Source organism: Melitaea cinxia, chromosome 23 (genome assembly GCF_905220565.1).
Source record: "Melitaea cinxia chromosome 23, ilMelCinx1.1, whole genome shotgun sequence".
In the NCBI taxonomy this organism is placed as follows: Eukaryota; Metazoa; Arthropoda; class Insecta; order Lepidoptera; family Nymphalidae; genus Melitaea; species Melitaea cinxia.
In genome coordinates this window covers 11,836,436-11,862,671 of record NC_059416.1, presented here as the reverse complement: position 1 = coordinate 11,862,671, position 26,236 = coordinate 11,836,436, and the positions used below count along the sequence as shown (strand labels likewise).

The window sequence follows — 26,236 nt, the reverse complement described above, 5'->3', positions numbered from 1 at the left end:
CAACCCCCCTGCCTCACTCCACATTCCAACCTATATGGCTCCGAGTACTCGTTTGCCCACTTTATAGTATTCAATTGGTTGCTATACCAATATTTAAGCAATGAAATCAATTCTGCAGGCATTCCTACCTGCTGTAGCTTGTTCCACAGGATGTTGTAGATGACCAGATCAAATGCTTTCGACAGATCCAAGAAGCAGGCATAAACAGGTGTGCTTCTGTCTGTGTAATACCTGACAGCATGCTTTAAGCTCAGGATTGCACTTTCCGTGGATAATTGAGACCTAAATCCAAATTGGAGTTCGTGAATGTGCAGATAACAATCTAATTGAGCGTTAAGCACACTGTCAAGTACCTTGGCTATGATTGTTGCTAATGAGATAGACCTATAATTCGAACTGTTCGCAGTATCACCTGTTTTGTTCTTAACAATCGGTACCACAACCGTTTTCATCAATTTTGCAAGCTTCTTACGACCTTCGCAACGACCTACGACCTTCCTACGACTTTTCAGAAGTTTCACTTCTGCCGTGTATGAATTGCACACACACACACACACACACACACACACTTTATCTTTATTTACTTATTATTGTTTATAAATTAAAGTCGTTTTTTTTTTTGTTTCACAAGAAATTTAACTAACGATAAATTGAATAGAAATATTTAATAATGAGATTTTTTTATACATATTTCTACTGAAAATGAATTAACTTTAATTTCATGGTTGAGCCTGACCTTTTTTCTAGTCGGGTACTTGACTAATTTTTCGTCTACCTACGTTGTATTAATTATTATCGATATAATTGAAGTCGGTTTTTTTTGCTTGCAAAATCAATTATTTAATTTTGAGGGACTTTAAGGGATTGAGTTTTAGAAAAAAAAAACGTTTATATCCCTACTTATATATTATAAAAATAGAAAATAACCAATAGGTAACTGTTGAATGTTTATTTTTATCTCAGATTCAGAAACTATAATTTTAGAGACATGTTCAATCCTATCATGTATAAAGCAATAAGACCAAGACCTTCTCCATTAATTTAATTATATACCATTAAACTTAAAAGGTTTTCGTATTCTATACAGTTAAGGGGCTCTATATGTCGTGACCAGGCGTTCCATTTTGAATGAGACCATGCCGTTTTTCTGAAGTGTATTCCGGCGTCACCAAAGACAACCGTAAAAGTATCCCGTTTTTGAAAATCAACGCAAAATTTTTGGTCGACTGTATTAAAAATATATTTTTTTATTAAACTGTATTTATTTTTTTATTATTCTGTCGACATATATACGGCCTCGGTTGCGATCTTAAGCCTATTTGAATATTCTGTTAATCTCTTATTACGAAGGATAGAAATTTTATAAAGATTGTAGTAAAATTCTATTTATTATACAATATCAGATTGATATATAGGCAACTAACAAATAATAAAATAAAAATAAAAAAATAAAAAATAAATAAAAAAAATCATTTATTCCTCTAATCTTTGTTATTAATTATTATTCATTTTAATTAATTATTAATTAATAATTAATTAATGGATATATTTATTCTTTTCGTTAAGTCTTTATCAAGAACTTATAATACTAATATCTTAAGTTAAAAAAATAAATATGTCTACGCCATAATAATATAAATTTTAAAATGTATATAAAATTCTCGCTCGCGGTGTTTATTGCCAAACTACTCCGAAACGGATAGACCGATTTTTATGAAATTTTATATCGGGTAGGTCCGGGAATCGGTCAACATCTACTTTTCATACCCCTAAGATATAAGGGGGGGGGGATTAAGGGGGGTTTATGAAATATATGGAAAAACAACGTTTACGGGGTCAGCTAGTAAAATAAAATAAGTATAAGCCAACAAATCAATGGACACCAAGTCACGGGTAAAGATAGTTAATAAAGGTTGTTTAGTAAGAATAAATACAAGGACCTATTACGATAATTAATATTGAATATTAATAATAAGAAACGTTTTATCAGAATTAATAACAAATGAGCCTTCATTATCTATAAGACCAATAATTAAACCTCAATATATTTCTCTTATTATTGACGAGGAAAATGGTGGAACAAAACAAGCTAATAAATTACTAATATCTGCATTACATATAGCTAGAGAACTTTGGGGGTGTGAGGAACATAGTGTTGAGAATGACGTCCCCCATTGAAAAGGGAGGATCCTCCGGCCAGACGGAAGTTGTGTCTGGCGGGCTAACGGCCCCGACGGTTGTTGTCGGGATTTTGTATATACACTTAATCACTTTGAAAACTCTGATAGCGCGATGTAGCACACGTCAGTTTTCTCTAATTACGTAGTTTGTAGTCGTTCGTATTTCGCGCGATAGATGTCGCCACAGAACATTTACACCCACATGAGTAATATTACGGTCCAATTTTACAAACAATAGAATGAATTGACAGACGATTATCATTTAATTTTCTTTTTCTTCTTTTTTTTTTTTAGCTTTCTTTATCTGGGTGCTTGTGCAGTCTTTGATGCTCTTCCCACCGTACCTCGGAGAGCACGTTAAGCCGTCGGTCCCGGTTGTTATCATGTACATCTGATAGCGATCGTTACTCATAGTAGGGAATATATTCCTCTAACCTGCATTAGAGCAGCGTGGTAAATTAAGCTCTGATCCTTCTCCTACATGCGGAATGAGGCCTATGCCCAGCAGTGGGATATTACAGGCTGAAGTGATTATTTTAAAATCGGCAAGAAACTCCGCAGTTATTCTTTTGAAAAATATTATGTAAAAAGTGTCACCAATGCCTTGTGAATATTTTAGTCAACATAACGCGTTCTCACGAACTGGTTACTACATTAATACAGAACAACAATATTAAGAGCTTTATTTTTCGGTTGCCATCTTCGGTAAAGTTGATATACTTCTCTGGTGAGGCTGCTCCAGATTTTGAACAAAATTGTTTCAGTTTAGCTTTAGCTTATATGTAACTGTAGAGTTTGATAAACAAAATAAGTTAATCGGCGCTTAAATCCGAGTTAAGGGATTTGAACTCGAGTCGGTACTAATGAGAGAGGGTGGGTTTACATTCCTGAATTAAACTTCAAAATAGTCAAGAGAAGTCCTAGATAGTCCTTATTTTAATTTTCTTAAAAAAAAACGCGTAAAATTTTCAAGCCGATAAATAATCAAATACAATTTTCTCTTTCATCACAATGTAGTCTTGAAAGTTGTTTAAAAACTAAGATTAAGCCAGTGTTCTCTCGAAAGTTCGGTAAAAAGATAATTTAATTTCTGAACCACATCAAGGTGAGGTAACTATTTTAATACAAAATTATTACCCTTTTAAAAGTTAAAGGTCTTTAGAGAAGTAGATAATGTAATCTTATTTCACAGACTCTTTATAATAACTTTGTCTAAAAAAGAAACGGTGAATATATTTATGTACACGAATTATAGGTATGTAATAATTATTGGATTAGACTCTGATCCTTCTGCTACATGGGGAAAGAGGCCTATGCCCTCTATTTTAACTGAGGTAGGGCACAGCAAGAATTTCCTGCTCAAAATATGGAGCAGCCCGACTGGGGTAGTACCTCGACCTTACAGAAGATCACAGCAAAAGAATACTGTTTTCAAGCAGTATTGTGTTCCTGTTGGTGAGTAAGGTGACCAGAGCTCTTGGGGGATTGGGGATTGGGTCGGCAACGCGCTTGCGATGCTTCTGGTGTTGCAGGTGTCTATAAGCTACGGTAATCGCTTACCATCAGGTGAGCCGTATTCTTGTTTGCTGACCTAGTGACATAAAAAAATGCCCAACAGTGGGATATCACAGGCTGAAGTGTAAGCGTATAAGTATGTAATAATACCTTTTTTAAAAAGTAGCTGTACCCCTCGGTTTCTCATGTGTTAATTTGAGGAAAATAATAGCCAATAGCCTTTCTCGATAAATGGACTATTATTATAATAATTTTTCAAATCGAACCAGTGGTTCCAGATATTAGAGCGTTTAAACCAACAAACAAACTCTTAGACTTTATAATATGGTATAGGATAAGAATGGCGTCATGGCGTCAGAGATGTGTTATAATGTATTCATCATCATCACTTCAGCCTATTACAGTCCACTGCTGTACATAGGCCCCCACAAGTTCACACTAAAACGGCTGAACTCATGCGTTTTGCCCACAGTCACCACGCTGGGTAGGCGGGTTGGTGACCGCAGGGCTGGCTTTGTCACACCGAAGACGCTGCTGCCCGTCTTCGGCCTGTGTATTTGAAAGGCAGCAGTTGGATCGTTATCTCGCCATCGGTCGGCTTTATAAGTTCCAAGGTGATAGTGGAACTGTGTTATCCCTTATTCGCCTCTACCGACACCCACGGGAAGAAAGGGGGTGGCTATATTATTTACTACCGTAACCACACAGTCTGTAGTAGTAGTTTTTGTAAGGCATTGAAAACCCCTAATCGGACTGGTCTGTAGTTGAGTAATAAATATTTTTTATAATTTCATTTTGACTTTCTTAATGTTTTAGAAACAATAATTTAATTTAGTATTATACAAAGTATACCAAATTTAAGACAAAAATTGTCCAAAGTGTACTAAATTTAAAACATAAGACAGCACAAGACTTAAAAGCTTCACACGTCAAAGGATGGTTAGATAAATGAAATCTGATGAGAGTGAGCTGAAAATGTTTTCAATTTTACGTTTTGCTGCAGTTAACTTTCTGCAAGGACGCGTCGTTAGGCTTTGTGAGCACTGCATGTTATGCTACTCAATGCTATATTACGCCTTAAGTCAACTCTTTAATAACGATACTTATATCCTGTGCCTTAGCCTGCGGTATGGTATGGTATGGTATGGTTAACACGGGCTGGTTTCCGCAACTCGACGACTTTGCGCCTATTTTGCGTGTGTGGGAGTGATTCGGTTCACTCTTGCCACCCAAGCTCCTCCAGAAACTTCAGAAGCTTTTTTGGCTTCTTGAAGATCTCCGGAAGTGTCTTCAGGGTGCCAAGATGTTGTGCCCGGTAAGCCGCTACACCTGGACAGTAAAGAAGTACATGCGTAGCCGTTTCTTCTGTTCCCATGCAAGCTCTGCACAGGGGACTGTCGGTAATGCCCATATTAAATAGGTGTTTGTTATACGGACCGTGTCCAGTCAGTGCCGCAGTTATTAGTCTCAGTTGGCGTCTGTCCAGATTTATTAGAATTCTTGCCAATTTGGCATCAATTTCTGGCAGCGCCAACTTGGCTTGCCTACAGTCCTCAATTTCGGACCATAGTGTGATATGTTTGTGTTTCATGCGTTGTTGAATTTGGCCTTTGAGCCAGCAAGAAGGTAGCGGTATAATCGGTTCGGCCCCTATAGCCGTCATACTTGACCCCCTTCTTGCTAGCTCATCTGCCTTGTCGTTACCGCGTGTGTTGTTGTGACCTTTGATCCATTGCAGTGTGATGTCATTATTTTCACCTACCTGCATCAGGGTGTTATGGCATTCATAGATTATACCTGACGTGGTCGAGTTACTATCCAGTGCCTGTAATACTGACATGCTGTCCGATAGTATACGGATGTGGGAATCCTTTACGTTCCTGCTCCCGATTGTTCTGGCTGCCTCAAGTATACCCAAGCACTCTGCTTGAAACACTGTGCTATAGGTACCAATGGGTAGTGATATATTAATATTTAGGTCTTCGGAGAAGATACCGCTTCCTGACCCTGTTTTCGTTTTTGAGCCATCCGTGAAGATACTCAGGTCTCGCCCAATTGAGGCTACACGTGAATCCTCTTCCAGCTGTATTTTGTATTTTTTATCAAAAATATATTTGATCTGTATTCCGTCATTTGGTGCTTACATGAACGGAATGTCTTTGGCTATGTCTTCCAGAATCTTAATGTGTGGTGTGCCTGTTGAACACAGTAGTTTGTGAGTCTTTAGTCTTACTGCAGTGGTTGCAGCTTTTTGTTGGATAAATAGGTGAAGTGGCAGAATATTTAGCATGGCCTCCATTGTTGTTGTTGGTGTGGTTCTCATGCCGCCCGTGATTGCCATGCACACCAACCTCTGCCAGCTTTGTAGCTTGGATTGCGTTGTGGTGAGGAGTGTTCTACGCCACCACACCACAGCTCCATAGCTGATCATGGGTCTAATGACCGCAGTATAGAGCCATAGGGTCAGTTTCGGTGTAAGTCCCCAGCTCTTGCCTATCATCCTGCGGCATTGCCAGAAGATGATGCTGGCTTTGTTTAATTTATTTTCTATGTGTTTGGACCAGCTTAGTTTATTATCTAGTATTACACCTAAATACTTTACCTCTGAGGTTAGATTCAGGGTTGAGTTAAAGAGTTTAGGTAGAGTGTAATTCCCCAGGTCTCGTTTGTTCGTGAACATCACTAATTCTGTTTTGTTCGGGTTTATCGATAGGTTATGCTCCTCGCACCATCTCTCTACTAATAGCAGGGCAGTCTGAGTTAGTTCACAAAGTGTACTTGTGAACTTGCCCGTCACGAGTATAACCAGGTCGTCGGCATAGCCTATCGTGTAATATCTGTTGTCGTTTAGCAAGGATATTAGATCGTTTACTACAAGGTTCCATAGCAAGGGCGATAACACCCCTCCTTGGGGACATCCTTTAGCAACGATAGCGCCTTGTTTGTTGTCATTGTCTACTCTTACGATCCTGTTTGCCAGCATGTTTCTGATCCAAGTAATTATAGTTGGGTTTGTTTTATGGCGGTTTAACGCTGTAACTATGCTGTTGAAATTTGTTTTATCAAAGGCCCCTTCAATGTCAATAAAGGTGCCTAGGCAGGATTCCTTGACTATGAGTGCTTCTTCGATCTTGCCCACTACAGCATGTAAGGCTGATTCTGTAGATTTACCTGCACTATAGGCATGTTGATTCTTGTGTAGGGGTACTTTTGGTAGTACGTTATCTCTCAGGTACCTATCGCATAGTCTCTCCAAGGTCTTTAGGAGGAAGGATGTGAGACTGATTGGCCTATAGGACTTTGCGTCTGAGTAGTCTGCTTTACCGGGTTTAGGTATGAAGATAACCTTTATTTCCCTCCATAATTTCGGCACATAGCCAAAAGCTAGGCAGGCTTGAAAGATTGTGTTAAGTGTGTGATTTAATCTTGTGCCTCCCCATTTGAGAAACGCAGGGTAAACACCATCTGGCCCTGGCGTTTTAAATGGCTGGAAGCTCCTGATTGCCCACGCTATTCTCTTTGGTTGTATTACCTCACTTGCGCACTTCCAGGCGCTGTATGATGTGGTGAGGTTTGTATCTTGCCAGCTAGTTGTAGTAACCATAGTGCAGTCAGGGAAGTGCGTCTGGATTAGCACTTGGTGTGACTCTTCTGATGATTTGGTGTAAGTATTATCTGTTTTCTTTAGGGACACCAGTTCTAGTTGTGGGTCCCCAGTAAGGATTTTGCGGATTCTACTGGCCTGCACAAACGACTCGATCGCTTCGCAGAACTTTCGCCATGCTCGAGTTCGCCAGTATCTAATTCGCTTCTTGTACAAGGCCTTTACGTTTCTGTAGTGATCCCAATCCTGGTTGTTATATGTGTTCATAGCTCTATTGAGTGTTTTCCTAACCTTAGCTCTGAGGCGTTTTAACTCTGGGCCCCACCATGATTTTTTGTCGGTTGGGTTATCCGGAGGGTGAATTAGTGGGCATGTTGCTTCGTAGCATTTTGTTAACAAAGATGTTAGTTTCTCCACTAGTTCTTCTATACTTTGAGTGTTTGTTATTCTTTCAGGACAGTCAAGTGCTTGTAGCCCTTTTTCGAGCATTGCACGAAACTCTTCCTTGTTAGTCTTACGCACATTCCTATAGGGTTGTATGGGTGTTGGGACTAGTCCTAGATCGAAGCGTATCCACCTGTGATCTGAGCAGGACGCTTCGTCAGACACGTGCCAGTTCGATATGAGTTTCGACCCGCCGTCGTTTGCCAGCGTGAGATCAATTATGGTTCTAGCACGCCTGGTAACGAACGTGGGTTTGTTACCTGTGTTGATAATGTATAGTTTAGTAGTGGATAAGTATTCAAAAAGTGTCTTACCTCTGTTATTAGTTTTTTCGTTACCCCAGACTGTGTGATGACAGTTCGAGTCTGTTGCAACGATGATGTCTAATTTCTCTGACTCGCAGTAGTTGACCAGCCGTACTAGGTCTTGTGGTGGTGGGTCCTCTCCGTCTGGCATATAGACAGACGTGAGAACTACACCCCGCGATGTGTTCGAGGGATTAGCTGTTTTAATTGTGCAGATATCTCTGGAACAAAATTCTGTTAGGGTCTGCACGGGTATGTTATTAGAGACAAATATAGCTGCCCTTGGGTTAGGTTCGTTACTTGTTATAAGCTTACCTTTGAGGTTGCCTAATCCTTGTATGGACCCTGACCGCGATAGCCAGGGTTCTTGGATGAGGGCTACAGCTGTATTGTTTATCTCCAACCACCTACGCAGCTGTGCCGTAGCGGTAAGGCTGTGGTGGAGATTGATTTGAAGAGCTCGACTACTGGGTAAAAGGGACTCCGTCATCAGAGTCGTCCCCTGTCCCGAGGTCGAGTTCTTGTATCCCTTGGGCCCAATCCCCGACACTATCCGCCTCATCACCGTCGCTCGCCATGTCGGCGTTCGTCGGATCGTGCGCAGTGTCCGAGAGGGTGCCTTCGGGAGTGTCGTTCTCTACACGACTGGTGCTCGGTTGCTGGGTAGACTCCTCTACCATCATCGGGGTGTCCCCTGACTGTTTCATCTCCGTCGGTGTTGTTTCCTTATTTTGTGGTGGTATGTCCGTAAACCGTCCCTTGCGTTCTTCGAACTTAATGTAGACGGCGCCCAGCATGTAACATAATTGCCGTCCACGTTCTAGAATGGTAGGGATCAGTTCTTCTGGTATGCTGACTACAATGAAGGTCCCTGTAGCCTGTTTTTGCGCCGCGTGCAGCAACCACCGATCTACTTCAGCCCAGGGGTTGAAGTAGCGAAGTGCTTCGCCAATCTTGTTTGTCTCGGCCTTGCCTGGTCTTAGAATACCACACCTGACTTTCTTTGGTAAGTCCGATTTCTTTCGAACCTCCAAAGTGACTCCGGAAGTCAGTGTGTGGCCGTCGATGTTATTCTTCACCCATTCCATGGCCTCGACGTTCATACACCACAGCTGTAGTGAGCCGTTAGCGTAAGTCGGTTTGCCCTGGAACATGGGTGGATTGCTAGCTCTGGCCTGAACTAGAGACCAGAGTCTGTTATTAAGCGTCTCTTCTATCTCTTCCGCTTGTTCCCTAGTTAGGTGTCCCGCATTTGTTGCTGTAACGGCCGCAATCAAATCGGATTTAGCGGCCGCTGCATAGGATTTGGGTGTCGCACCAGTGCGGGCCTTCTTGTTGGCGCCGCTAGGCGTCACCGTATCCTCGGAACGATGTCGTTTGTTAGTATTCTTTGAGGTACCCGGTTCGGGAACTGGCGTTACTTCCACGTTTACCTCTGTTGCTGGCGCCAGAGCCTTTTCAGCTCTTAGCTTCCTCTTTCGCCTGTTTACAGCATTTGGTCTCTTCCTGCGTTTGTCTGGTTCGCTTTTCTCCGTATTTCCAGTGTTCGTGTTGGCCTTTTTGGTTTGTTGTGGCCTGTTTGATTTTTTGGAGGTGACTACCGTCCATGGTCCTCCTTTGTCCGGTCCTGGTAGGGCGGCTGCAGTCACCCCCCCGGACGTCCCCTTCTCAGCATTCGCGATTGCTTCCGCATCAGCCGACGGGGGCAAAACCACGTTATTGGATGCCGCCACATCTGCTTCAGCGTCGGCTCTCGTTTCGCCGGTCATGGGCGCCGGTGGAGCATCCACAGCCGCCCCCCTCCCCGCGACAGCTTTGCCAGCCTCCGCCACCGTTGGGGGGGCCTCCAGTGTCGTGGCTGCCACCTTCCCTCCTATGGCAGAGGCCGTCGAAACCATCGCAGGGCGGCCCGAGGTAGATGAGGTAAATGAGGTAAGGGGGCCCCGTGGGGCCACCACTGGCCTCGATTGTTGCTTCTTAGTGGATGTCGGTGGAGCGGGTTTAGAAACCTTGGGTTGCCCCTTGGTCTCCTTCCCTTTTCCCCCTTTCCTACCTTGTTTTGTTTGATCTGTGGCGTGGGACCCTCTCACAGGAAAATCTGTGATTTGATCACCGGACGCGTTCACTGCAGTTGTTTTATTGGGGGCTTCTTCGGGATGTCCCTCCGAAGCCACCGGTTTCTCGTTGTTTTTAAAATTGAATCCTGTGGTTTCCATGTTTTGTAAAGTAAAATCTTCATCTGCTGAGCTTCCCACCCTCCTTCGAGCCCGCAACTGGGAGTGCTACTTGAGCACTAGGACTACCCAGCTGATATAGGTGAAGAGAGTTGGCGTACAGCGCGACATCGGGAGCTCAGACGCACGTGCCCGGGGGCCGCGTACTATGTGTGGCTGGTAGACCGGATTCGGATCTACCAGTTGTTCCACACATCCTTACTCCGTCAGCATGGCCTTCCGCTTCTCCCCCTCCACCTCACCTACGGCCCTCTGACGGGACGTATAGCCGTTTCCCCCAAGCTGGTTAGACTCAGGGGCTACTGTTTAGCACGAATTCGGGACCAAAGGGGCGTGTTGTCGGCTGGTCTGGCACGACTCAACCTCCCAGGACTCCGTCATCCGCGCGTACAGCGATCGACTGCGGAGGCTCTACCGCAGGTAGGCAATTGTAGTTGGAATCCGCCGGGTCACCTACTATACCCGGCAGATGGCCTGTCACACTTAGCTACAGTATTCCGGGGTAGATGGTAATTTGCGGCGCCCGTTTCGACCACAGTATTACCAGGGTGTGCGACCCACTCCAAAAGACCTAAGCCCTAAGGATTGGGTTCGCCCCCAAGCCCGTACGTCGGCGAGCTGAGGGCGACGAGGACGCGTATGACAGACTTGACAGGGGCAAGCCAATAGCTTAACGCCGCGCACTTAAGCGTACTCACCCCTGCCCTACACCCCAATAGCCTGCGGTATAAAATATTCTGGAGCTCGAAATCGTATGATTCAAAGTTGTTTTACACCCAAAAAAGCCAATATATTTTCCTTTTCATTAAGTTATTTCCAATTGACAAAATTTTTAATTTTGTATTTATCGTGACGTGCGACATCATATGCGAATATTTATGGCATTAGCTATTTTATCAGTGGACGACTGCCCAAAACTGTTTTGGCTTTGAAACAACTATCACAGTTTGTGGACTCTGTGGAAAGGATACGAATTTACTTCAAAATTTATTTGGTGTTCGTTTTCAAAATCAGGAAAAAACAATTTCGCTATCGTTAAATTTCTTCCTGGACGCTGATATTAACTAACAGTTTTGATTTATGGTGAGCGGTAGTGTATGAAATACATATATTCAGTAAATACTGATGAGATATTCCTGGAAGTTTAAGTCAGATTTCGTTAAACTTTGAGTCCAGTCAAGAATTTTTTTACTTTATTACAGACACAAATAGTAGAATTTAGAACCTGTACATATATATTTATAAGTATGCTAAAGCGGCCTTATCTCGTGTATAGATATGTTCTAAGCAACCTTCATTGATATTAGTTTGGGAAAAAGTGTTTGAAATAATAGTGACTAAAACAATGCTATAAGACAAGTTAATAGACATTAAAAGTTTATACAAATATACAAAAAATAAATTTGTAACCAAAATTAGCGCTTCAGGTACATCACTCTCGTATAACTTCGTCAGTCAGTCTTTAAAATCTAAAAATACTGTATAGTATGATTATTTATAAACAAAATGCTTAGAACAGAACTTACTTTTTCAGAACAAAGATTTTTTTTACATAAAATTTGGAAATCTAGAATTTTATTTGTACGATTTTATTTTTGTGTTACAAACATTAGGAAAATTTAAACATTTCTTAATATCATATCAAAAATCGACTATTCCAGCGGGGATCGAACCTGCATCTCCGACTGACCGTGTCGGTACTCTAGCCAATTAAGCTATGGAACGATGTACTCGCCAGATCGCAATCTTTGATATGATGATTTTATATTCGGTCTAAGCGACCGTGGCGCCGTCTATAGTGAGGTCTTTACAGAAACTATTCAAAGTTTCATATTACAATGAAAATCTTTGACAGGAGACAACACCATGCTATTTATAAATTTGTAATTATTAAAAAAATATATAAAAAAAACACAGTAACACAAAAATAAAATCGTACCACATTTGCACTTTTTTTTAAGTTACAATTTTAATTTTTTTTTATGTCACTAGGACGGCAAACAAGCGTACGGCTCACCTGAAGGTAAGCGATTACCGTATCTTATAGACACCTGCAACACCAGAAGCATCGCAAGCACGTTGCCGACCCAATCCCCAATCCCCCCAGGAGCTCTGGTCACCTTACTCACCAACAGGAACACAATATTGCTTGAAAACAGTATTATTTAGCTGTGGTCTTCTGTAAGGTCGAGGTACTACCCCAGTCGGGCTGCTCCATATTTTGAGCAGGAAATTCATGTTGTGCCTTACCTCAGTTGCTGTGCCCTACCTCAGTTAATATTTTACTTCCTTTCCTTATATGTATTTTCAAAATGTGCAATAAAATATTAAATATAATATAGTAAATACATCTTTCTTTTCTTAGTTCCATTTATTTAACGGACTTAAAAAAAGGGGGAGGTTACTCAATTCGACCGTATAAATATTTTATGTATATTCAGGCATAACTTCGTCGTTTTATGAACCGATTTTAATAATTCTATTTTTGTTGAAGAGGACGTACCAAAGAGGAAGGAAGGAAGGAAGGGAGAGTAACCCAAGGGTGGTATCATGGTAAGGAAACCAGGATCTGATGATGGAATCCCAGAGGAATCGAGGGGAACCCTCGAAAATCGTACTGACGACTAGTGCGTTTGTTAATTTTCTTCGTCTACTTACGTTGTATTACTTGTCGATGTAATCGAATTCGAGCAAACACAATTATTTATCAGAAAAAACACTGAGGTAAGGCATAGTAGGAAATATCCTGCTCAAAATTTGGAGTAGACCGACTGAGGAAGTATTTCGAACTCACAGAAAATTACACCTAAATAATACTGTTTTCAAGCAGAGTTGTATTCACGTGGTGAGTAATTGGGGTAGGGTCAGCAACATACTTGCGATACTGTTGGTGTTGCAGGCGCCTATAGGCAACGTTAATCGTGTAGGTGAGCCGTATGCTTGTTTGCCGACCTAGTAGTACAAAAAAAGAAAAGACGTCCTTTAAAGGCTATAAGACGTAGTGCACTCTTAATAGCGAAAATGTGTCTTATCGATTTGCAAACGCATCATGTATCGTTGAATGAATCCAGTGTATTCTCCTTAACTAAATAAAACTATGCTTCTAACGATAACTCAGAATAGAACTCTTAAACTAAAAGAGTCATTAAAACTAGGAACCGAGCCGTAAAAGTGGAGCCATACATTTTATTCGCAGAACCATTATTGTCTTTCTTCGGATATTTTGTCGATAATAATTATTCTAGGTCCATAACTTTTCCTTAACTACGATTAGAGGCAAATGCCAGATTTATAGAAATGGGGGTATTCTTCTTTTTTTGGAACGAAATACTTTTTGGGGCGTTGCGGAAGGGTAACCTAGCCGGCAAAAAACGTCCGTAACGTTAAAAAAAAGTGTAAGGTTTTTTTGTTTAGTCATGTATGATAGCTTTACAGTGTCTAATGTATAGTCTACGTGATGACTGTTATTATTATTGCTCTTTGCTATTATTATTATATAATTCGATAATTATTGTTTAATAAAGGTGTTAAAATAATTGTGTAAAGTAGTTTTTTTTTTTATCGATAAAATATCAAAATAGAAAAATGTGTAGCTACCCAAATAACTATTAACTTTACGTATACCTCGATAGAACTCAAGTTCTAATTAATATTTTATAATAACTGGAACTTCGTTCTTATCTGGTCCAGCGTGTCCCACGACACCACACGGTTTTGTTCATTTTTTAAGTTGCAGTTTTTAATTAATATTAAGATTTTATTTTTATTTTATACACATAATTTTAGGCTATGTTGATTAAAGCCTCTATTCCAAAAGCCTATAACCAATTAATAGCGAAGAGTTCGTTCGGAAAAGTATATTCTCTTTCAACCAAATAAACAAAATACAATTAAATTCAAATATACTTAGTTGCTTTAGAAGCACATTGGAGTCTTTTATTAAATTTATGTGACCATTTACCAGAAAATAGTTAGGTTAATTTGTGTGTTTTAACATGTTTAACTAAGGATTTACTCAAATGACTATATTTTAACTGAGGTAGGGCACAGCAGGAATTTCCTGCTCAAAATATGGAGCAGCCCGATTGGGGTAGTACCTCGACCTTACAGAAGATCACAGCTAAATAATACTGCTTTCAAGCAGTGTTGTGTTTCTGTGGTGATTAAGGTGACCAGAGCTCTAGGGGGGATTGGGGATTGGGTCGGCAACGCGCTTGCGATGCTTCTGGTGTTGCAGACGTCTATAAGCTACGGTAATCGCTTACCATCAGGTGAGCCGTACGCTTGTTTGCCGACCTAGTGACATAAAAAAAATTATTAGTTGTCAATAAATGTATTTATTTTGGAAGGTCAAAAGTTGCATAGCATCGTACTATGACCACAAAAGTTGAAATTTAGTAAATTATCTATACTAATATTATAACCCAGAAACATTTCATTTTTTTTATTTGTTTCTAATGAATAACCTCAAAGTCTACTAGACGTAATGTAAAACACTTCTACCAGTAAAATGCTATGTTCTCGCTAGGCCACATTTTTAAGGGACTTCAAAATATAAAGATTTTTTACATGTTTATGAGTTTTTACTAAGTGTATCAACCGATATTGGAGAATTTTTTCTATTCAAGAGCTGGTATTTCTCATGTGGTCTGGCAGTTTTTGAGGTATGCCTAATAATGTGTATTTTTGTACACTTGTCGATGAGAATCGAAGTTTTTTTGTTGTTTGAGAAGAAACATAATTAAGTACAATAATATAACTGTGTTTCTCTAAATACGCATTATTAGATATAACACAAAAAGCTCTTGTCGGGTCTCGATTCAATTTAAATGGAATTAAATTCCAAGCTCTACCTTTCTATTAAAAAAAGAATCACTGAAATCAGTCTACTTAGTAAGAAGTTTTCAGTTAAGACACGTTAAAAATACAGTCGAATTGAGAACCTTCTCCTTTTTGTAGTCGGTTAAAAATAACGAGAGAAATGGTACAGACAAAATCGTGTAATAGACATGAAGACGCGTGTAAGGCTAGTTAATTAACTGATTTGATGAAACAATGGGTAAAACCGCGTTAAGCGTCTAGTTCAATTATATAAGTGAGAAAACAATTCCGAAGGCTCCAATGACAATAAGACAAAGAAACTAAGCATGGTCGTTATACATAAAGCTTCTCTTGATGCAGCATCGATTTGGCAGACCGCCAGCGTCAGGTGCCTTGTATGAGGCTAACACTAACTACTAACTAGTGTGCGTTAGGACAAAGTTTTAAATAATCGATCGCGATTGCCAAAAATTGTAGTTAAGATAGATTTACTCTCTCGTCGCATCATACCGTGAAAAAAATTGATTGTTATTGATAATAATTTTGCATAAAGTGTATCAAAGAGGTATTTAGAAGAACATGGTTCGAAATTTCTAAATGTTCTAATGTTCAAAAGTTTTCTTTTACGTGTGTTATAACAAACGAATATAAGTAAAAATACTTTATTCTAGTGCCCAAAAAGACAACAGAAAATGTTTTAAAAATACTTTTGCAGGGTTGGGTTTTGCTTTGACAGGGATTGTACAAAGTTTTTGCAGTCAACCATTACTATGTAAGATTGGTAAAAAAAACAGGCCGATGTTAAACAGAAGCAGTTTTCAGCGAATGGTAAATACTGTCAAAAGTGTAAAAAACTGTAAAATACTGTCAAGGGAAAATAGCAACTAAGGTTTGAGTTTAATTTTATGACTTTAGTGACAAATATATTAACGAGTGACTCCCACCAATATTTCCTAGACCACGCTTAAACTGAGGCAGGGCACAGCAGGAAATATCCTGCTCAAAATTTGGAGCAGCCTGACCGGGGAAGTACCTCGACCTTACAGAAGATTACAGCTAAATGAACTTCAAGCAGTGTTATGTTCCTGTGGTGAGTAAGGTGACCAGAGCCCCTAGGGCAATCGGGGGTAAGGTGGGCCTCTCGCTTGCGATGCTTCTGGTGTTGCCTGCATCTATAAGGTACAGCCGTACGCTTGTTTACCGACCTAGTTTTATGAAGAAAAAAAAACTATCACTCTACTATCTTCCACGAGCATTGTTGCTGATTTATAGACAACACAAGACTAAAAGATGAAGAAATGCGTTGCAGATCCATACAGGAGGCTTATATACAGTAGTGGATGATTTTTATGGTTCAAGAAGACAACGATTAAGTGTTGTTGTCCGGGTATGCAAGAACCGAAACTGGCAGATTAGCATGCTCTCTGAGGAATCATAAATCTATCCTAAAGAATATTTCAGTTAATCACACATTTTATACAAAACATTGTACGGTTCGCTTAAACCGAAAATAGAAATCATCATATCAAGAATTTCGCTCTAGCGGGTACATCGTTCCATAGCTTAATTGGCTAGAGCGCCGACACGATCAGTCGGAGACGCGGGTTCGAATCCCGCTGGAGCGGTCAATTTTTGATATGATATTCAAAAATGTTTAGAATTCCTAATGTGTGGGTAACACAAAAAATCGTACATATCAAAACATTGTACCTACTTAAAACGAAAAATTATTAAACGCCACTTTGTTCTCCGTTCTTTTGTCGTTCAACTGTACCGTTATTGTGCCTTAAAAATACATACAGTTCCACAAAAGTATCCCACGTTGTTTATCGAAAGTTTAACTTCAAAAAACAACGCTGTTTGCGAGTCTGCCGGATTCTTTCAGAAGCAACGTTCCAACGTAACATGAGGAATAATTTTAACTTTTAATACCTCCTAAAAATATTTTTACATTTCATGTGCAACGGAATTTCTGTTTCGAAATGTTTGTAAGGGATTAAAATTGTCGACCGTCTGTTTACGGTGGAAGCGTTTGAAGTGCTGTGAAAATTTTGAATACTTAATTTGAGTAATCATTAATTTATTTTTAACCAGCTGACTCTATTAACTTCGTTCGTCTTTAATCTCTTTTATTTTATTTTATTTATTTTAGGAAAATATACAGCTTACAATATTTTATATTTTAACAGACATTTAAGATTAGCTCACAAGCCTAAAAGTTTTCACTACCAGTTGTTACAATGTATGCATTTAAAACTATTAATATAAAAAAAAAAGATTTCTACAAATGAAGAAGAGAAAAAAATATTATTGAGGTTTAAGGTTAACGCTTAGATATGCAACCTTACAGGCTATTGGAGAGACAATTTAATAATGAATTACTTTTCTAATCAAAGATACATAAATATTCAATTTGCTACAAAATATATCAGCATTACAAAAAATGAGTCAATTAAATACACATTATTAGATATGACTCGAAAAGTGCTTGTTAGATCTCATTTAAATTAAATAGTACCAAATGACACGCATCACCTTTCGATTAAAATAAAAATCGTCGAAACTGGTCAAAGCATTCAAAAGTTGAGGTAACAAACATTAAAAAAATACAGTCGACCTCCTTTTTTAAGTCGGTTTAAAATGACAATTCAAAATTGTTCTGAAGTCTACTTGAACTAAGAATTTTCGTAGTTTGATTCTTTTTTTAAATTACACTTTTTAATGATTTACAAAGAGTTCAATAAGGATGGTGAAGACTACAGAACATTATTCCAATATCCAATACGCGTTCCAGTTCCAGAACTGGTAAAAACTGCTTGCACTATCGAGAGGTAAATATTGCTGGCAACACTAGTGTAGTTCAATACTGGACGACGGCCAATTTGGCAGTCGATACATTTCAAACTGATACTGGCAGACCTTATACTTCATTCTCGATCGAGTAGGAAATGTCCGCAATAAATCTGCTCTGTTTCAATTGGGATGCTTTATGAATTTGTGTTTTTGATTCAAAACTTCTTGATGCACTCTTGACTAGGGGAGTAACCTAGTGAATGCGTGACGAGAGCGTTACGAAAAATGTGATCGGGTGAACGGAAATCGAGAGGGAGATATAAGTTAGATGGAGCTAAAAAAGTTTTATTTCAGTGTGTTCTAAAGCACACTTGTTTTATTTATCTATTTATTAAGGACAACCAACAGAAGCTACAGTATAAATTTTTTAATACATAATTAATAGGTAAACAATGATACATTGTACTTCTTTTTATAGGCAGTCGCTACACTACACACTTACTACTTTTATTATTGACATTTCAGTAAACTGAACTGAGGTAGGGTATAGCAGGAATTTCCTGCTCAAAATATGGAGCAGCCCGACTGGGGTAGTATCTCGACCTTACAGAAGATCACAGCAAAATAATACTGTTTTCAAGCAGTATTGTGTTCCTGTTGGTGAGTAAGGTGACCAGAGCTCCTGGGGGGATTGGGGATTGGGTCGGCAACGCGCTTGCGATGCTTCTGGTGTTGCAGGTGTCTATAAGCTACGGTAATCGCTTACCATCAGGTGAGCCGTACGCTTGTTTGCCGACCTAGTGACATAAAAAAAACTACAAACCTTCTTTTACGGTGGCAAAAAATCATACCGTATATTATTACTACCTCATTGTAAGCAATTACCGTAGAAACTAGGAAAAATATTAAGGGCATTACAAGTGCGGTGCTGTCGCTACGATTCTGCTGTCAATATAGCGCATCAAGAGCTCTGGCTACCTTATTCCCAAACTCAATAAAGTTTTTCTTTACGCAGATGCAAAACGACATATTTAACTTGTTGAAGCAAAACTTCTTTAGGCACGCTTGACTTGCGGAGTAAGCTGCTTAATTTGCGACGAAGGCGTTACAAAATGTGTGATCGGGTGAGGCGAGGAGCAAGAGAGAGAGGTGCGAGCACACATTTTCTTTCTCTCCTTCTCTCATAGCCAATTACGTTTCGTATAATTACCTACAGTGCAGGCTACACGCTCAACGGCCCCCAGTAGGATTTCCAACTGTGCCGGGGATCCGGAAACAGACACAAAACACAAGTACAAATCCCCTGACCACGAAAAACATCTATATGGCCCATACAAATGCTTAGATTAGATTCGAACCCGCGACCTCCAGCGCAACAGCCATTGCTATGACCGCTGCGTCAACGCATTATCCAAATAGAATGGGAAATGAGATCAGAATGGAACCAACAACCACCGAATTTACCAGAACATTGGAAAACCTTTGCCACCATTAGCTAGAGCGATTGTCAGAGTGGCGAATAAGACTCGCAACCTTTTTTTAAACAGAAGATGATCCTACAGAACCACTGGAATATGGCTCTACCTATACGTAAAAGCTTTTGAGCTTAAAATTAGTTTTATGAACTCTTTGAATATTATAAAGTAGAAATATACCAAAAATTTTCCATTATGAAAAATTAAAACTAACCGTCTTTCTTATGACTCAACACGATGACTGCGGCAGCCAAAATAATTGATATTTAGATTTTTCTGTATCAGATGTTTCGTCCCTTCTGTGTTTTGGTTACAAAAGTTTTCGAGACGCCCGTTTCATAATTATATTGCGGTCCCATTTTGTTATAAAATTAGGCAGTGTATCTACTTGTCGTTTTCATATTATTATTTTTTTCAATAATCCAAAGTTTATATAGTAAATAATTTAGCTGTAAATGTAGATTTGTCGTTTATTGATCGAAAAATTGTCTTAAATAAAACGTTAATTAATATATATATATTACTGATCGTTATATTTTCGTTATATCTTCTTTTAAATTAATTAATAATTTATGTACCTTTTTAGTCTTAATTTTATAATTTTGTCATTTTTTTACTGAATTAACACATCGTACTTGGTATATTAACAACATTTTTCATTTTAAATTTCTATTATTGACAAACTTATAAACGAATTGTTGTACTTTGCAATTATATTATTATCGAATTATTTTATTACTTGACGTGATAAAGCATATTGTGATAATCTGTAATTGAAAAAACATTGATATCCAATTGTAAGCTCACGTGTAAGAAACAATTAATAATTTATATTGTTTACTTATACTTTAATAAATATATAAATATAATTAAAAACTGACCAAAATCTTTAGGTACTTGTACATTAACAGTATGTAGATTTTGGCTTCTTATTATACGAATCACGAAAGCATTTCATATAGCTCCAACGGGGGCCGTTATGTTGGAACCAATTTAAACTAAAACTTATATTCATTTATAACTTAATCGCATTTTGGTTACGGTTATGTATTTTATAACAATATTTTTAAATATTATATCAAGAATATACCGGAGAGAGCTGTTAGGATTTCAAACTTTTCTTTGTTATTTTAAACATAAAATTTTCTTAGCAAGATTTTATTAAATATTAAAACGGAAAGGAGATGCGAGTACATTTCTATTTGGAAGCGGGTAATTTATACAGTAATGATTTTTTAAGAATTATGTTTTTTTTTAGCAAAAATAACGTGTATTTTTTAATCGTGACAAAAAAATAAAACCTTTTACTTAAGGGCCAGCAACGTAACCAATAATCATCTGATACTGTAGATATCCATAGTAACCTTTCCCAATCTTTACAAAAAAAAAAAATAACGATGTCATGTATTTTATTTCTGTACTGTGTGGCTACGGTACTAAAGAATATAGTCACCCCCTCTCTTCCCGTGGGTGTCGTAAGAGGCAACTAAGGGATAACACAGTTCCGCTACTACCTTGGAACTTAAAAAGCTGACCGGTGGCGGGATAACCATCCAACTTCTGGCTTTGAAACACACAGGCCGAAGACGGGCAGCAGCGTCTTCGGTGCGACTAAGCCAGTCAGTCTGCGGTCACCAACCCGCCTGCCCAGCGTGGTGACTATGGGCAACACGTTATTTTTGGCATAAACTTGTGGAGGCCTATGTCCAGCAGTGGACTGTATACAGTCCACTGCTGGACATAGGCCTATAGGCTGTAATGATGTATTTTATTTCTGACTTGGAACCATTAAAATTGTTTTTTTTTTTTCAAGTTTCCTGGTAAATTCTTTTGTATCGATCAATTATTGTAACTTAATTATGTAATATTTGACGCTTATTTTTATCAGTTACTGGTACACGTTTTCGTTTAACTGCTTTTAAACAAACTTTCCCTTTGATTTTCTTTAGGGTAAAAGCCGGATCCTCTTCGATGTCCGGAGTTTCCTCGACGGGATACATGCCTCAGTTTCGAATACACTATGTTAGGCATGTTGATTATGTTAGCGTTTCATCATAATTGAAAGTGCCTCCCGTGCTGGCCTCGATACCACATAAGCCATTGGATTAGGCGCACGTGTATTGTCCGTGTGAGCAACTGTGTAACTTTGACGAGCGTTGAAATTATATCACGAAGTAATCTCTGTTGAAGAGACTTCAAGTTTTTTTTTTATGCATTGGGTCTTAAATTATACTATTTCTAACATTTTATTGTTAAAAAGTTTTTATTTAATTCGCGTAGTGGACTATGATAGGCTGATATGATGATGGCGATGGTGATGAAATGTTTTTTAATATTTCCATAAAAATGCTCTGTCCTAAGCTTCGAAAATAAATAACTTAGGTAAGAAAAAAAAACATAGGGTAGCATCTATTCTTACATGTGACAAATGTCGCCTATTTTTACACGCTTTTTATTAGCTTCACCTGTATGTTTGTATGTTTGTAACCGACTCCTTTGGACTTCATTTTGACCCACTTCAAAGGTTCAGATTTCATTTAAGTTTAGTAGACTTATCGAGGACGGATGACAATACACTAATTTAATAAGATTCTTCCTTTTTAGTTTGTTTTTTTACAAACACGTGTTTTTTTTTTGTTTTTTTTTTTACTATTATTTTATTAACGTTAGCCTACTATCCGCCACAGTAGATGACCTTTTTTAGAGGTCAAATAAAACAGAATTCCCTCAAAACTAATATAATTTATATTAAAAAAATGTTCTATTATAAAAGATCAAATAACCTGTTTTGATTCACATTTAATACAAAAATAATAAGTACGCACCTTGAACAACAGAGAGTTTTCGAAAAGTGGCGCAACTGTTCCTATTAGTACTTATCAAACCTGCAAAACCAATATGGAACACTAGATATAAAATTTAAAATAAAACTTGGTTGAAAATAAAATTATCCAAGCAGAAAACGTTGTTACAACATTACATACAGATTTTTAAATAAAATATTCATCGCACATTTCTAGTTTCTACCCTATAATACAAAGTTCATCTCAATCTACAGAGGTCACGTGTGTACCTGGAGACAAAGGGAGGAAGTCCTTTGAAGCTCGCAGTCCACGCATCGGTGAACACGGCACAATGATACACGGGAACTACCGGATCTGTGTGATGAAAGTAAAGTTATAATGAAGCGTGCTATTTTATTCTTTAGATTTAAATAACATTTACGTCCTCCCTTGTGAACTACGCATTTTCCCGGGATGAAAGACCTATGCTTTGGACTCCTAAGCTACTCGTGTGATAGTAAGTACCCAAGTATTAAGTACCTAATTCTTTGATAAGACAACTACACATGCATACATAATTTCATGGGGATCACTAACTCCTATAAACCGTGAAAGTGGAACAAACCATCAAACAAACTACAACTCCACGTATTCTATTCAATAAACACAGTACATAGACGGAGCTTATTATATTTTTTTACAAATAAAACTAAAGTCATTACCAAGTTTCCAAATATGCTAATACGGTCCGCTCACGAGCGGTGACCAGATGGAAATATAAATGAAGTACAAATACGCACTGCGGCAGCGGAGCCGCGACTCGATTTAATTAGTTCGAGGAATATTTACTGGATCGAATTATGTAATTACATAGATATATGGGTTTTGATTATAAAAATTAATGTTTGGTTTCGTGTGAATTTTGGTTGGTTAATTAATATCTAATATCGTGTATAGCAGAGTGCTAAATATGCTGTGTAGTTACGGCATTAAAGAATATAGCCACCCCCTCTCTTCCCGTGGGTGTCGTAAGAGGCGACTAAGGGATAATACAGTTCCGCTACTACCTTGAAACTTAAAAAGCCGACCGATGGCGGGATACCCATCCGACTGCTGGCTTTTAAATACACAGGCCGAAGACGGGCAGCAGTGTCTTCAGTGTGACAAATCCAGCCTTGCGGTCACCAACCCGCCTGCCCAGCGTGGTGACTATAGGCAAAACACACGAGTTCGCGCCATTTTTAGCGTTAACTTGTGGAGATTTATGTCCAGTAGTGGACTGCGAAAGGCTGATGTGATGATGATGATTTAGCAAGGAAATGATAGAGACATAATGATAACAGAGTAATCCTTGTTGTGTAAAATTCGACAGTTATTATTCTAAGTGAAGCAATACTGCTATTAAGGTATTTGAGCTTAATATGTAGTTTTAACTTAATGGGAAACATTTTTTACAAAGTGTTATATGAATGTTGATAGTCCACAATGTTTAGAGGGCGCGAGGCGTTGGCGCAGCAATCACAGCTGATGCGCTTGCCTCCGCGGATTCGGGTGGCCATAGAGATGGTTGTCGTGGTCTGGGCTTTTGTACTTGTATTGTGTATGTTTTCGGCCGCAAACACAGGAGAAAACCCTACTGAGGGTCATTGAGTGTGAAGCGGTTATGGGCGTTTATAGAGTTTGCCGGCAGCATATACATATATATAAATAAAAGTGTGGTTTAAATCATATGTCAGTTTGATATATTTACATGAGTTTTATTGATTTTAATTCATTTCTACCCTCGAAAAATGTCGATAAAACTGACAATATCTAAATCCATCGTTCATTCATTCATTCAGATTAATGGCTTCCGACAGTGCCAAATTAGCACAGATGATTTTGCCAATAAACCCATCATATAAAACCGTTTTCCCTAACTGATCTAAGTGCCGAAGACAAATTAATTACTCTGTAACGCACTAACACGCTCGTTATATTGGAGGTCGATATTCTAATCAACAAGTAGGCTAGTTGATGGGGCCTCACACTGATAACATTCGCTGGAAAATTTTGGGGGTGGAAATAACCCACGCGTAAAACTTGAGACAAAATTTTGTACTCAAATACGACAAACATGGCTAAACTTTAGCTACGCTTTAAATTCAATGTTTAATATAAAGATATGCAAAATGTATTGCCATCATGCTTGCTTTAATCCAAAGTTGAGAACAGTTGAACTAATTTTACTATCTTATAGTATTTGTAGTCATAGATGCTTCTCACGGGAAAAAAATCCTAAAGGAATTCCACAGAAAATGCGAAAACTTTAGAAAATGTATTTTAACCGACTTCAAAAAAAGGAGGAGGTTACTCAGATATATATATATATAATTTATGATAATTATTTTTGATAATTATTTTTTTGTTGGAAAGAAGATATCCCTAGTTTGGTGCCGTGATAAGGAAATCAGGATCTGATAATGGGATTCTAGAGAAATCGAGGGAAACTCTCGAAAATCCGCATAACTTTTTACTGGGTGTACCGATTTTGATGATTTTTAATTTAATCGAAAGCCGATGTTAATCATGTGGTACATTTAAATTTCAAATCCAGGGAAACTCTCGAAAATCCGCATAACTTTTTACTGGGTGTACCGATTTTGATGATTTTTAATTTAATCGAAAGCCGATGTTAATCATGTGGTACATTTAAATTTCAAATCCAGGGAAACTCTCGAAAATCCGCATAACTTTTTACTGGATGTACTGATTTTGATGATTTTTAATTTAATCGAAAGCCGATGTTAATCATGTGGTCACACTTAAATTTCATCGAGATCTGATTAGAACTTTTGAAGTAATCTTTCATAATGCATATTTACTTGACTATTTTTTCGTCTACCTACGTTGTATTATTTGTCGATATAATTGAAGTCGGTTTTTCTTCGTTTGCCCGCAAACACAATTATTACAACGCATTTCGATTCAGCAAGCTAAGAATAAATATGGCTTCAATTTACCCACTATCCCCTAATATGTATATCTATTGACTAAAAATAATACTATAAAAAGATAGGATTTATTACGTTACTGCTTCCCCACGACTTTGCCCGCGTGGAATAGTGACTTGATATATCTTTTGGTTTATTTTTAGCAAACATCGTCGTTTGGGTATTTACATGTTCACTCACTTCATGTCACATTGTTTTACTTGTCACTATTTTTTTGTTTTGTGTTGTGTAACTTGTAGATGTAATTGATGTCAGTTTTTTTTCGTTTGCGAGCAGTAGGGTATAATATTGATTCTGATATCGCAGTTAAACGATCGCCGACGATCTACGTAAGATGGCGCGGATTTTAGCAGGCCTGCGTGCAGCAGTGGACTGCGATAGGCTGATGTTCGAGTAATGATGATGATGATCATGATTATGTGTTTATTATTAAAATATTATTCATCATCTAACAGATTAGCAGCGTGGCGTATCAATACATAGAAATACATACGTAAAACATATAGCTGCAACTGTGTGTCTTGCTGATATTTTTCTGCGATCCCATTATCATATCCTGATTTCCTTATCATGGTACCATGCTTCAAATATCCCCTTGCGAACAAAAAAAATATTTATCAAAATCGGTTCATAAACGATGATGTTATCCCGGAACAAACATGAAAAATATGATATATATACGGTCGAATTGAGTAACTTCCTGCTTTTTTGAAGTCCGTTAGTAATAAATTAATTATGTTTATAAAATTACCCTCGTGTATATGTTTGTGTCGTGTCAATGACCGAGTCACCCGAGTTTAACAGTTAAGTCAGTTATAAATGGTAAATTTTCCCATATCTTCTCAACTTCCTTTACCAAAATCGATATTAAAGTTATGAAGTTATAAGCTGTACTTCGCTTCAGCCTGTAATATCCCACTACTGGGCATAGGCCTCTTACCCTATGTAGGAGAAGAATCAGAGTTTAATCCACCACGCTGCTCCAATGCGGGTTGGCGGATATATTCCCTACTACGAGTAACGATCGCTATCAGGTGTACATGATAACAACCGGGACCGACGGCTTAACGTGCTCTCCGAGGCACGGTG

General features: G+C 38.4%; 1 long non-coding RNA gene across 1 annotated transcript; it reads left to right on the top strand.

Annotated features, from left to right (window-relative positions):
* The first annotated feature begins 4,372 nt into the window (after window positions 1-4,372).
* LOC123665099 lies at window positions 4,373-25,939 on the top strand. The gene is made up of 3 exons (XR_006744990.1): window positions 4,373-4,402; window positions 18,375-18,377; window positions 25,870-25,939. It is a non-coding gene; the product is annotated as an uncharacterized LOC123665099 (long non-coding RNA).
* The last annotated feature ends 297 nt before the right edge of the window (window positions 25,940-26,236 follow it).